Source organism: Neoarius graeffei, chromosome 13 (genome assembly GCF_027579695.1).
Source record: "Neoarius graeffei isolate fNeoGra1 chromosome 13, fNeoGra1.pri, whole genome shotgun sequence".
Classification (NCBI taxonomy): domain Eukaryota; kingdom Metazoa; phylum Chordata; class Actinopteri; order Siluriformes; family Ariidae; genus Neoarius; species Neoarius graeffei.
In genome coordinates, this window is record NC_083581.1 from 51695221 (window position 1) to 51709328 (window position 14108).

Below are 14108 nucleotides of genomic sequence, written 5' to 3' on the forward strand. Positions count from 1 at the left end.
CTGTGTGGAGTTTGCATGTTCTCGCTGTGTCTGTATGGGTTTCCCCCACAGTACAAATACATGCAGGTTAGGTTAATTGGTGGCTCTAAATTGAATGTGAATGGTTGTTTGTCTCTATGTATCAGCCCTGCAATAACCTGGCGACTTGTCCAGGGTGTACCCCGCCTCTCACCCATAGTCAGCTGGGATAGGCTCCAGCTTGCCCACGACCCTGTAGAACAGGATAAGCGGCTACAGATAACGGATGGGATGCTCTGTTTGTTTTATCTGTAACTGCTTATCCCGTGTGGGGTCACAGGGGACAAGCTGGAGTCTATCCCAGCTGACCATGGGCGAGAGGCAGGGTACACCCTGGACAAGTCGCCAGCTCATCGCAGGGCTGACACACACAGAGACACAAACAACTCACGGTCAATTTAGAGCCACCAATTAGCCTAACCTGCATATCTTTGGACTGTGGGAGGAAACCCACGCAGACATGGGGAGAACATGCAAACTCCACAGAGAAAGACCCTCGTCGGCCGCTGGGTTATAAACCCAGACCTTCTTGCTGTGAGGCGACAGTGCTAACCACTACACCACCGTGCCGATAATGGATATTTAGAACTCAGTTGACGAACCATAACATTGTTAATGACTTGTGAGAAACATTGCACCACAGCGGCCTCAGGTGGCCAGACGGAGGAAAACAGGATTTTAATTTAGCGTCAATTAGCCGCCAGATGGCGCTGTTTGTGCAGTCTTTCTGACTTCTACAGACTGAACCGTTACACAGACAGACAATACACCAAGACCGACTACCTGAGCAGAGACACCATCAATACTGAATCAAAACCACGCTGATAAAGTGCTATCCTGGCTGCCTAGAGTGGAGGATATACCAACATATTGCTCAAAATTCAGTCAGAAACGAGCAAAATTCTACAAAAAAAATTAATACTTATCATCCCTTTACAAATGCCATGTAATGTAATCACCCTGAATTACAGAAATCATTATCACTGAACACAAAGGGCCATTCTTTACACTAACAGCACAGAATATCTTACACATAATATCCACAAACCTTGTTTTATCTACCTGTATTTTTGCATTTTATTATTATTATTATTAAATGGCTCTTGTGCAATATACTTACTTGTGCAATACTACCTGGGTAATACTGGTAATAATATCTGTACAAATACTCACACGTGCAGTTCCACCTTTGTAATACACTTATGTTAACTATATCTGCAAACCTGTTAATTTTTTTTATCTCTAAATTTGTAGTTTATTTTATATATATCCTTTTTTGTATACTTAGTACTTTTGCACTATTTCTTCACTGCCTTATCTTTTTCTCTTTATATATTTTGCTGCTGTAACAATGTAAATTTCCCCTTGTGGAATAATAAAAGGCTATCACCATCATCATCATTATTATTAGTAACAAATAAAAGTGCTGTGGCAGCCTGAACTGATTGCACTATTTGTATAAATAATGCTCACACGTGCAATTCCACCTTTGTAACACAGTTAAACATAAGTGTGTATCTGCAAACCTGTTACTTTATCATCTCTAAATTTGTAGTTTACTTCTTTTATATATCCCCTTTCCTGTATACTTAGTACTTTTGCACTACTCCTTCACTTTATATATTTTGCTGTTGTAACAATGTAAATTTCCCTTTGTGGGATAATAAAAGGCTCTCTTATCTTCATCATTATTATTAGTCACAAATAAAAGTGCTGTGGTAGTCTGAACTGATTGCACTATTTGTACAAATACTCTAAATTGAAAATGAAAAAAAAAAAGGGGGGATTTGATATGACACTTCCTCCGAAAGTATTGAGCTAAAACCATCAAAGATAAGAGGGCCCTAGAGAGGTGCCGCGCATGCGCAGACGAGCGCCGCCTTGTAAGCACCGGCCTTGCTCGCCGGAGAAAACAAACTGCGCGGATTGCAGCGTGAGCGGAGCCGCACGCGGGCCGAAACACAAACTAATCCGGCACAGGAAGGTAGGAGTCGCGTTCCAGCGCTCGGTTCTGTAACTCGGAGTGTGTGAGATGTGTGGAAGTGTGTGTGAGTGAGAGATGATCATGATGATGATGCTGCTGTTGTTGTGATTAGAGACCAAACTTGTCTTCAGTCCATGTGTTCCGATGCAAGCGCGTACTGATGAGTCATTTTCAGCAGCCTCGGCGGTGTGAGTGCGCGGCTGGGCGGTGCGGGAGGGATGTGCGCTCCCCGCTCGGACACAGCAGCGGCTCGCTGAGCGCTCCGACTGATCGGCGAACTTGCCGTTTGTCTGGCCGTTACGGCAGTCTCGTGCACCGCCAACTAGGCCGAAGGGAGGCCGCTCTGAAATGATTAGTTGACAGACGGACAGTCGAGCCAATCAGAGTACAGGAATCGGTCCACGTCAGACACTTCCACCAATCAGCTTGTGCTGTAACCGTGTGCGTCGCCAGGGCCGAGTGAACAATGTAAAAACGTCTGAAGAGCCGAACTTAGCCTTAACGCTCAAACCGACACGTTAATGTTTAGTGTGTTTATTTACCCAGCAGTTTACACCTGCGTCATGCCATGTTTACGCACTTGGCGTGTTGTTTTTGTGTTTATATAAACGCTGTTCGTGCACACAACGCCGCGCCCACGTTTTCCCACTTTGCTTGCGGAGTACGGGAAAAGTTTAAAGCGCGGGTTTTTGTTGTGGGCCGCGGAGCAGCGCGCGCTCGGGCCGGTTGATGAGCTCGGTGTTGTTCGCGGCGTCATTTAGGACCGAACACACGAGAGGAAGAGGCGCGCGCTCGGCGACAAGGTAAACAGCGCTGAGGAAACGTATCGCGCGCCATTTACGTCACGCCGCTCTTTCCCCGTCTGTCCTGTCAACACGGCGCTGCTTTAAGGCGGATTCACCGCCGAAGGCCGCTAGATCAGCGTTCTCTCCTCGCTGCTGCTCAGCACAAACACCTCAGAGCCGCTTCAGCGGGACGCACCGAGCGGCGCTGTAGCTCGACTCACGTGACCGCCGAGAGCGCTTTGATTGGCCAGAATCTGGGGAGGCAGTTATAAAATCACAGTAAGGCTCGCGCGCTCATTATCACTGGGGTTTAAAGCTCCCGGGCAGCGGTTTTAGTTTTATGCACATTTGAAACTTTAAAAACCCTCTGTAATTTTCTTCTGGTCCCAAGAAGTATTGTTAATAAGTAATAATTAAAATAAGTTATCGCGGCGAATTTCTGCTCGGCTATTTTCGTGACGTCATTTAAGCCAAACAAACCGCTTGAGTTGAGTCCACTTCCGGGTACTTACATTGCCGTTCGGGAATTTCCGAAGAAAACCCCCAGGCCTTATTGCTGTGCAGTGAACTGTAACAACGGGACCGGTTCAGGAAGAAGGTTTTACCTTTTGAGAGAAGTGAAGAGGCGGAGCGAGATGGTTGGCTTTTTCCGAAAAAGGAGAAGAGGCGGAACGAGAGGGTTGGCTTTTTCTGAAAAAGGAGAAGAGGCGGAGCGAGAGGATTGGCTTTTTCCGAAAAGGAGAAGAGGCGGAGCGAGAGGGTTGGCTTTTTCTGAAAAAGAAGAGGCGGAGCGAGAGGGTTGGCTTTTTCCGAAAGAGGAGAAGAGGCGGAGCGAGAGGGTTGGCTTTTTCTGAAAAGGAGAAGAGGCGGAGCGAGAGGGTTGGCTTTTTCTGAAAAAGAAGAGGCGGAGCGAGAGGGTTGGCTTTTTCCGAAAAAGAAGAGGCGGAGTGAGAGGGTTGGCTTTTTCCGAAAGAGGAGAAGAGGCGGAGTGAGAGGGTTGGCTTTTTCTGAAAGAGGAGAAGAGGCGGAGTGAGAGGGTTGGCTTTTTCTGAAAAAGTTGGAGGTGGAGCGAGAGGGTTGGCTTTTTCCGAAAAAGTTGAAGAGGCGGAGCGAGAGGGTTGGCTTTTTCTGAAAAAGGAGAAGTGGCGGAGCGAGAGGGTTGGCTTTTAACGAAAAAGTTGAAGAGGCGGAGCGAGAGGGTTGGCTTTTTCCGAAAGGGGAGAAGAGGCGGAGCGAGAGGGTTGGCTTTTTCCGAAAGAGGAGAAGAGGCGGAGCAAGAGGGTTGGCTTTTTCCGAAAGAGGCGGAGCGAGAGGGTTGGCTTTTTCCGAAAGAGGCGGAGCGAGAGGGTTGGCTTTTTCCGGAAGAGGCGGAGCGAGAGGGTTGGCTTTTTCCGGAAGAGGAGAAGAGGCGGATATAGGCAAAATATAGGCGAATATATGGGTTAGCTTTTTCCGGATATAGACCCTTTTCAGTCACGTGACCTTCGTAAACGCGACCACCATTTTGGACATGTAGCGGACTTCGGCTCGAATTGGTTTGAATGCGGGGAAGGCGACAAACGGAGAACATACAAGAAAAAGGAGCGAGATGCAGAAAACACCTTCGCTATCCAGCGACGTAGGGCATTTACAGGGCGAGCAGAGGGAGAAATAACAACAGTAACGACACATTAGCAACGCCGTACAGAAATAACGGTTTATGGCACGCATTTACAGGGCGAGCAGAGGGAGAAATAACAACAGTAACGACACATTAGCAACGCCGTACAGAAATAACGGTTTATGGCACAGACCCTTTCGGTTCTCGCTCATCTAGCTGCTACAATGACTGCTTAGACTGCAACAATAATACCTAACACACATTTAAGTATCCGTCGTAAAGACGTGAAACTCGTCGAGTGACGAGTGTGTTCACTGATAAGCTAACACAATCTAAAAGTAGACATACCATCACACTGCCCTGGCGCTGTGTACAGTTTACCTTCTATGGTTTGTGCACTCACTAGTTGCCATTACTTTCTCCAACCGTTGTTACAGATTACAGGGAACGGCCTGGATTTAAGAGACAAATACATGTTCCTCTTATTTTGAACACTTATTTGTAGGCAGTGCTTAATTTGTAAAGTGGGAGGTCCCGGAGCGCAGAGGATGAGCAGCTCCGGTGCGGGGAAAAAAGAGGAGGGGGGCGCGGCGCTGCGCTTCTGGGCATGTTTTGTAATAACACTGCAAATTAAGTTCATCTGCAGATATTTTGTGGATGTTGTTTCATGAGAGAAATCACCAACAAGACAGATATCAAAATCAGACATTAACACTAAATAAACGTGCATTTTTTTTATTTTATTATTATTATTATTATTATTATTATTTTGTTACATAGTCAAAAGAGGTGTCGGATCACCGGATCCAGTGTAAATAGCTGCCGGAGCCAACGCCCGAGGTTCCGGAGCACGCTCCGGCTTGCTCCCCCTCAAATTAAGCGCTGTTTGTAGGACACTGCCTCTGATCTGTCCTACAGTCTACCAACAGCAAAGGAACACAACGCTAGCTAATAGCTACTACAGAAGAACAGAGGTTACAATGGGTTATTTTAGCCTATTTGGTTACACACTCGCCGCCACAGAATGTTAACAGCAATGTAATGCCTTTTCTGGCTAATTTTATTCGTCTTACCTCCAACAAAGTGGTCACTGCACAAGCGTTGGTATGCCGCTATCCATCTTCTCCGTCGGTCAGCATCTACCGGGATCCGATAAAATGATAACCCTTGCCTTGTTTGTTGATGGTTACTACATTCAGGTGCACAACAATATAGTGGCATGATGGAAGTCTTGCTGAAAATAAACACTTTCTTTGCTGCCATTCCTCAATGCTGGCTGTGGTAAACTACTGGTAGTACACGTCCAAAATGGCGGCCGCGTTTGTCGTGACGTCACGTGAAAAGGGTCCATAGGTGGCTATTGGGCAAAACAGTATATTTTAACTGTTTTATTCAATTTTAGGCTGCAAATTAGACACCAGGAAGATTGAATTCGCTTTTTGGGTCGTTCTTCTAGACAATAAAGTTGATATTCTACGTTTCACCTCCGACCGTTGCCTATGACCTTTAAACTGATGAAGTCCTGGTGCTGAAACACTGCTAGGAGGGTTGTTTACTGCAAGAATATAAAATGAGCCATATAAACTTCATGCTAAAAACAACTGCGTTTTGTGTTCTCTTCGGGATAAAAATGGCTTCCAGGCAGAATATACATAGAAAACTTGGAGGTATGGCAGTAGGAAGAAAGAAAGCACAACTTTATTCATCACACACTTGTGAAATTCCTCTCTGCATTTAACCTATCTGAAGGAGTGAATGCATACACACACACACACACACACGCAGACAGCAGTGGGCAGACATGCTAACAGCACCCAGGGAGCAGTTGGGAGTTAGGTGCCTCGCTCAAGGCTGTCCTATATTAACCTAACCGGAGCACCCGGAGGAAACCCATTCAGACACGGCGAGGACGGCCCCATGTGGACAGTTGAAAGTCGCACTTGGAGGACGCTCTGGACACTTACAGTAATGCTTTTGTGGCTGAGGACTACAGTTGACTTGCTAACTTTAGGACTGCGGTTGTCATGAACAGTTTCGGACTCAAGTTTCCTTCAATAAAGAGTTATAACATCAACGAAACTGACTTCATGTTAAAACTGTTAATGTTATAGTCAGGTTGTCTGTTGTTGCCCAAATGAGGATGGGTTCCCTTTTGAGTCTGGTTCCTCTCGAGGTTTCTTCCTCATGTCGTCTGAGGGCGTTTTTCCTTGCCACTGTCGCCACAGGCTTGCTCGTTGGGGATAGATTAGGGATAAAATTAGCTCATGTTTTAAGTCATTCAAATTGTGTAAAGATGCTTTGCGACAATGTTTATTGTTAGAAGCGCTATACAAATAAACTTGACATGACGGCGAGAACATGTAAACTCCACACAGAAAAGCCTCCATCGTGAACTCAGAACCGTCTTGCTGTGAGGCGACTGTGCTGTGCTAACGACTTACCATTCAGAAAGGGAATGAAAGTCTGTTAGAGCAAGACAGAGTACTTGTGCATGAATGACGGTGAGGACAGTGGAATGGTACAGCGACAAGGTGGTCAAAGCGGATGAGTTCAAATATCTGGGGTCAACTGTAGAAAGTGTGGCACGGTGGTATAGTGGTTAGCACTGTTCCCTCGCAGCGAGAAGGTTCTGGGTTTGAGGGCCTTTCTGTGTCGACTTTGCATGTTCTCGCTGTGTCTGCATGGGCTTCCTCGCATAGTCCAAAGCCATGCAGGTTGGGCTAATTGGTGGCTCTAAATTGACTGTGAGTGTGAATGGTTGTTTATGTGACAGCCCTGCGATGAGCTGGCGACTTGTCCAGGGGGTACTCTGCATCTCACCTATGGTCAGCTTGCCCCGCGACCCCACACGGGATAAGCGGTTACAGATAAAATAAACTGTAGAAAGTAATGGCGAGTGTGGAAGAGAAGTGAAGAAGAGGTTGGAATGGATGGAGGAGAGTATCAGGAGTGATTTGTGACAGAACTTTGCTAGCAAGAGTGAAAGGGAAATTGTACAAGACAGTAGAAAGAGCAGCTATGTTGTATGGTTTGGAGACAGTGGCACTAACAAAAAGACAGGAGGCTGAACTGGAGGTAGCAGAGCTGAAGATGCTGAGATTTTCCACTGGGAGTGACAAAGTTGGACAGGATTAGAAATGAGAACATTAGAAGGACAGGACATGTAGGACGGCTTGGAGACCAAGTGAGAGGTGAGACTGAGATGGTTTGGACATGTACAGAGGAGAGATCCAGGGTATATCGGGAAATGAATGCTGGAGATGGCCAGGTAGAAGGAAAAGAGGAAGACCAAAGATGAGATTTATGGTTGTGGTAAAGGAGGACGTGAGGATGGTTGGTGTGACAGGAGGAGATAGAGGGACATTATCTGCTGTGGTGACCCCTAACAGGAACAGCCAGAAGAAGGAGGCGGCAGAGTACACATACACAGAATGTTCCAGTGGTTTTTTTGACCTGGAAATAAAACGCACTACCGGAAGTGATGACATGTTGACGCTTTTTACAGCTGTTAAAAAGCACACACAAACTAATAAGACATGGAGGTAATGGAGCAGTGTGAATTATTATACAGCCCTGATTCCAAAAAAAGTTGGGACAAAGTACAAATTGTAAATAAAAACGGAATGCAATAATTTACAAATCTCAAAAACTGATATTGTATTCACAATAGAACATAGACAACATATCAAATGTCGAAAGTGAGACATTTTGAAATTTCATGCCAAATATTGGCTCATTTGAAATTTCATGACAGCAACACATCTCAAAAAAGTTGGGACAGGGGCGATAAAAGGCTGGAAAAGTTAAAGGTACAAAAAAGGAACAGCTGGACGACCAAATTGCAACTCATTAGGTCAATTGGCAACAGGTCATTAACATGACTGGGTATAAAAAGAGCATCTTGGAGTGGCAGCAGCTCTCAGAAGTAAAGATGGGAAGAGGATCACCAATCCCCCTAATTCTGCACCGACAAATAGTGGAGCAATATCAGAAAGGAGTTTGACAGTGTAAAATTGCAAAGAGTTTGAACATATCATCATCTACAGTGCATAATATCATCAAAAGATTCAGAGAATCTGGAAGAATCTCTGTGCGTAAGGGTCAAGGCCAGAAAACCATACTGGGTGCCCGTGATCTTCGGGCCCTTAGACGGCACTGCATCACATACAGGCATGCTTCTGTATTGGAAATCACAAAATGGGCTCAGGAATATTTCCAGAGAACATTATCTGTGAACACAATTCACCGTGCCATCCACCGTTGCCAGCTAAAACTCTATAGTTCAAAGAAGTCGTCGTATCTAAACATGATCCAGAAGCGCAGACGTCTTCTCTGGGCCAAGGCTCATTTAAAATGGACTGTGGCAAAGTGGAAAACTCTTCTGTGGTCAGACGAATCAAAATTTGAAGTTCTTTATGGAAATCAGGGACGCCGTGTCATTCGGACTAAAGAGGAGAAGGACGACCCAAGTTGTTATCAGCGCTCAGTTCAGAAGCCTGCATCTCTGATGGTATGGGGTTGCATTAGTGTGTGTGGCATGGGCAGCTTACACATCTGGAAAGACACCATCAATGCTGAAAGGTATATCCAGGTTCTAGAGCAACATATGCTCCCATCCAGACGACGTCTCTTTCAGGGAAGACCTTGCATTTTCCAACATGACAATGCCAAACCACATACTGCATCAATTACAGCATCATGGCTGCGTAGAAGAAGGGTCCGGGTACTGAACTGGCCAGCCTGCAGTCCAGATCTTTCACCCATAGAAAACATTTGGCGCATCATAAAACGGAAGATGCGACAAAAAAGACCTAAGACAGTTGAGCAACTAGAATCCTACATTAGACAAGAATGGGTTAACATGCCTATCCCTAAACTTGAGCAACTTGTCTCCTCAGTCCCCAGACGTTTACAGACTGTTGTAAAGAGAAAAGGGGATGTCTCACAGTGGTAAACATGGCCTTGTCCCAACTTTTTTGAGATGTGGTGTTGTCATGAAATTTAAAATCACCTAATTTTTCTCTTTAAATGATACATTTTCTCAGTTTAAACACTTGATATGTCATCTATGTTCTATTCTGAATAAAATATGGAATTTTGAAACTTCCACATCATTGCATTCCGTTTTTATTTACAATTTGTACTTTGTCCCAACTTTTTTGGAATCTGGGTTGTAGATGGATGGATAGATTGATTGATTCAGTGTTACATGACCTCCATGCCCCACTATGTTGAAAATGCATGGATTTATCATCAGCATGTCAGACATTATTCATTGCAGGAGCCAAAGGGAATGTGTGTGAACTATATCCAGTAAAATGAAATAGAAATTAAAATTGGACTCTTCTGCTGGGGGCTTATTGTCCCACACCTGGAGAGAATAGACTCTACTGTAAAAAAAAAAAAGTTGACTTGTTGGAAAACTGTTGCCCTTTTATCGTTGGATTTGATGCCAGTTAACATGTATTTGTTATATTAGTGTTAATAAAGCTACCTTCTTTATACCATATAATAAAAAAAAAAAAAAGTGTAGGGTCTTTGCCCTATAGCTGATTACATATGCACCTTGCTGCTCGGAGCGTCCTCAGGAAAAGGGCTTTTAGATTTAATTTGCTTTGCCATAGCAGGATACCGTATATATGTTCATACACTATGGCTGGGAAACCACTACAGCTTGCGCCAATTACACTGGCCCCATTGTACCGAATCTGCATGTCTTTGGACTGTGGGGGAAACCGGAGTACCCAGAGGAAACCCATGCAGACATGGGGAGAACATGCAAACTCCACACAGAAAGGTCTCTGTCGGCCGCGAGGTTCGAACCCGGAACCTTCTTGCTGTGAGGCAACAGTGATAACCACTAAACCACCGTGCTGCCTTGTGTGTCTTTACATTCCCCCCCAAAACATGGCTATAATCAAATATTTTCTGTCCCAGTTACCCAACCTCAGCATGATCTGTGAAACATAAACAGTAAGTCATCCTAAGTAGCTAAAGGAACACAATAATTAAATAGCTTTCCTGAGTTTGAATTGGTATGAAAATAAACAAGCTGGTGTTTTTCTTTTATTAACGCTCCATAGACCACTTCTGCATTTTGCTATCCTTTTATAATCAGAAAAACAGATATATTTCCAACTACTGGGTTATTTAAGCCCTTTGCACTTCCCTTCTTTCCCTTCCCCGAAATCCAAATGACTCATTATTGGACAGGTTCACTATCTACAATGGAAGAGTCATTGTTCCATATCGTGATGCTGATTAAGGATTCAGTCTGAATAAATCATGTTCCATTGTCTGTAACAGGCTTTTGTATCCACCATCACCTCCCTCTCCTTCACTCTGTATTTCATTTGAAGTAATAATAGATTTAGGCTGTGCATCCTGATTATGAAATTTGGAGGTAAGGTTGGTCAGCAGAGCTTCTTAGGAAAATGCTGGATTGTGGTTTTGTCACTAGAGGGTGCACAAGAGCCTGGTCCTCCGTTGTGTCTCATGCCCTGGACTTGTTAAAGTTAAGACTTGTTGAAGTGCATATTCTGGACCAATTTTGTGGGGGTTTTTTTATATGAAAGTATGTCCCTTGACACACTCATCCAGAAGGGTAATTTTGCACAAGGCCATCTGTCTACAGCAGAAAAAAATAAAATAACAAAACGCGTCTGGAAAAATCCCAAGGGAGTCTGGAGCCAGATTCGTGACGTTACCTGCGGAAGCGCCAGCAGGCTGCGAGAGCTTTGCACGGTTTCAGTGCACAGCCTGTGTAGACCAAGCGCTCCCATTTCTCTCTCATTGTCCGGTCTTTTGGGAAACGATGAGTACTAATCCCATCAAGATTGGTGTTGCTACACCCTCCTACGATACATCTGTTAACCATTTTAATAATTACATGATAACGTTGAAGAAATTTGCAGAAAACCACCAGGTCGTTTTCTCATAAACAAACCAGCGCTGACGTAGGATTCAGAAGGAGGTGTCCCGCAGATGACGTCACGAAAATCAATGTTTCCCGGGAAATCCAAATGCCACGTTTTTTTCAGAGGCGGACCAATTCGCCTCAAATGGCTTGATTTCAACTGAATTTTTCTGGTATTGCGCAAGGTAAAAAAATTGCAGAGAAGGCAGAATGTGACAGATATTTGACCAAAGTTTAATAGAAAATAGGAGAATTACATTGATCTTGCTCTTGAATTTACCCGTGATATGCACTTTAAGGAATTTCTGTCCCCCCCACATAATCTTGGAAATTTCATCAAAAAGTGAGTTAAAATAAAACATATTACTAAACTGTTTTGTGACCAGAATTGACTTAGCTATGCATTTGCATGGTAAATATGATGTAGTTCTTGAAGAACAATAATTATTCATTTTATTAATTTTAATCCTCAGCGATTTTCAGGTTTAGATCTAATTACACTAGAGCGGCGGCTACAATTATTGACACCTTTTCAGATTTACCAATAAAAAGCAATTTTACAAAGGTGAGTTTCGGTTACAACAGTTATTATTGGTTAATTAATCAACCCTAAGACCCCCCTCGCCCTTTGATCTTGTTGTCTGATGATACAGATCGTTGCCTGAGATGGAATTTTTTTCAGCACAATCAGCAAGTTGAGAAAAACCCGGACGTTATCATCGCAGTTAAGCATGGTGGAAAGATCATGGACATGTTTTTACTTATCAAATTCACCGATATTTCATGATGTCCTCGTCGAAACCTATTTTGTTTCTTACCCTTTCATTCGACACTCGCCATTTTGTATCTAAACGCCCATTTGAGAAGTCATGTGAGGTGTTGATAATAGGGATCGATTTCACCGGTGTCCACCATTATCGACACCCTGTGGAATTAAGTGACATTTAGGACCGTTATGGATCGATCTTTGTGTAACATTGTTGAAGTAGATGAAGTACTTTTTTAAAAAAAATAAAGTGCTGTGATTTTTTTTTTTATATATATATATATATATATATTTTTTTTTCTGATTCATAACAGAATTTAATGTTTATAGAATATTTGGAATCCTATTGCAATAAATGGAAGCCAACCAGAATTAAATTCTTAGCATACACTACCATTCAAAAGTTTGGGGTCACTTTGAAATGTCCTTATTTTTGAAAGAAAAGCACTGTTCTTTTCAATGAAGATCACTTTAAACTAATCAGAAATCCACTCTATACATTGCTAATGTGGTAAATGACTATTCTAGCTGCAAATGTCTGGTTTTTGGTGCAATATCTCCATAGGTGTATAGAGGCCCATTTCCAGCAACTCTCACTCCAGTGTTCTAATGGTACAATGTGTTTGCTCATTGCCTCAGAAGGCTAATGGATGATTAGAAAACCCTTGTACAATCATGTTAGCACAGCTGAAAACAGTTGAGCTCTTTAGAGAAGCTATAAAACTGACCTTCCTTTGAGCAGATTGAGTTTCTGGAGCATCACATTTGTGGGGTCGATTAAACGCTCGAAATGGCCAGAAAAATGTCTTGACTATATTTTCTATTCATTGTACAACTTATGGTGGTAAATAAAAGTGTGACTTTTCATGGAAAACACAAAATTGTCTGGGTGACCCCAAACTTTTGAACGGTAGTGTATAGAAAATTACAAGCTTGAAATGTTGTTGTGGTTTTTTTTTTGTTCTTTGGAGCAGTTTGTTGTAAATATCTACCACATATTAGAATATCAGTAGACATTTTATATTTTGGTTCAAGGAATGACTTGCAACCTTTGACCTTGATTTTCATGTGGTCACGGTGTCCGTTGCCTGTTGACATTTATTGGTAAACTACAAAACTAGAAATTTAAAACAAACAGCAACGAATGATTTAACAAAATGTGATCTACGAAAATACTTAAAGTGGGTAGATATATTTAGAAAGTGGAACAAAAAGATTTTCTGATGCAGGTTAAAGATTCAGTTCATTTGTTTACAAACATTAGAATTACTTCCATGTTTACGTCAACACCGATATCGATATATTTATCTAAAAGAGATTTTGTACTAAATAGAAGTCTATGTAAAGCAAATATTAAATAAGACCTTTTTTTTTAACTTAAAGCTCATAGGCAATGGTTTTAATTTTATGCACATTTGAAACTTTATATGTTAAACCCTCTGTAATTTTCTTCTGGTCCCAAGAAGTATTGTTAATAAGTAATAATTAAAATAAGTTAGCGCGGATCGCGGCGAATTTCTGTTCGGCTATTTTCGTGACCACTCGGCGCGTGACGTCATTTAAGACAAACGGACCGCTTGAGTTGAGTCCACTTCCGGTTACTTACATTGCTGTTCGGCTTGAGTGCAGACGTGCGTTCGGGAATTTCCAAAGAAAACCCCCAGGCCTTATTGTTGTGTAGTGAACTGTAACAACGGGACCGGTTCAGGAAAAAGTTTTTACCGAGAGAGGAGAAGAGGCAGAGAGAGTGGATTGGCTTTTTCCGGAAGAGGAAAAGAGGCGGAGTGAGAGGGTTGGCTTTTTCCAAAAGAGGAGAAGAGGTGGAGATTGTGGATTGTGCGCGTGAAACAAAATCAGTCAGTCAAAGAAGAAACAGAGCAGCAACGCTCAAGCAAAAAGGAGAAGATTGGAGGTAAACATTTTTACCTTTTGCTTGCAATTGACAAGTCAAAAATTCTGAGGGATCCTGTACAATCATTGTGGAAATGAGACAAAGGGATATTTCCTCGCTTAGAGTAGGCTATAAATAGTATAATGCC

The 14108-nt window shown here is 43.0% G+C and overlaps 1 protein-coding gene across 3 annotated transcripts in view; it reads left to right on the plus strand.

Moving 5' to 3' along the window:
* Positions 1-1887: 1887 nt before the first annotated feature.
* phf20b (PHD finger protein 20, b) overlaps positions 1888-14108 on the plus strand; it is a 68679-nt gene continuing 56458 nt past the window's right edge. For 2 of the 3 annotated variants that reach the window (XM_060938002.1, XM_060938004.1), the window contains exon 1: positions 1888-2002. The gene's annotated coding sequence lies outside the window, so the exon portion shown is untranslated. Of the gene's footprint in view, positions 2003-11573; positions 11647-14108 lie in introns of those variants that run through there. The other variant, XM_060938003.1, reaches the window with a different exon arrangement.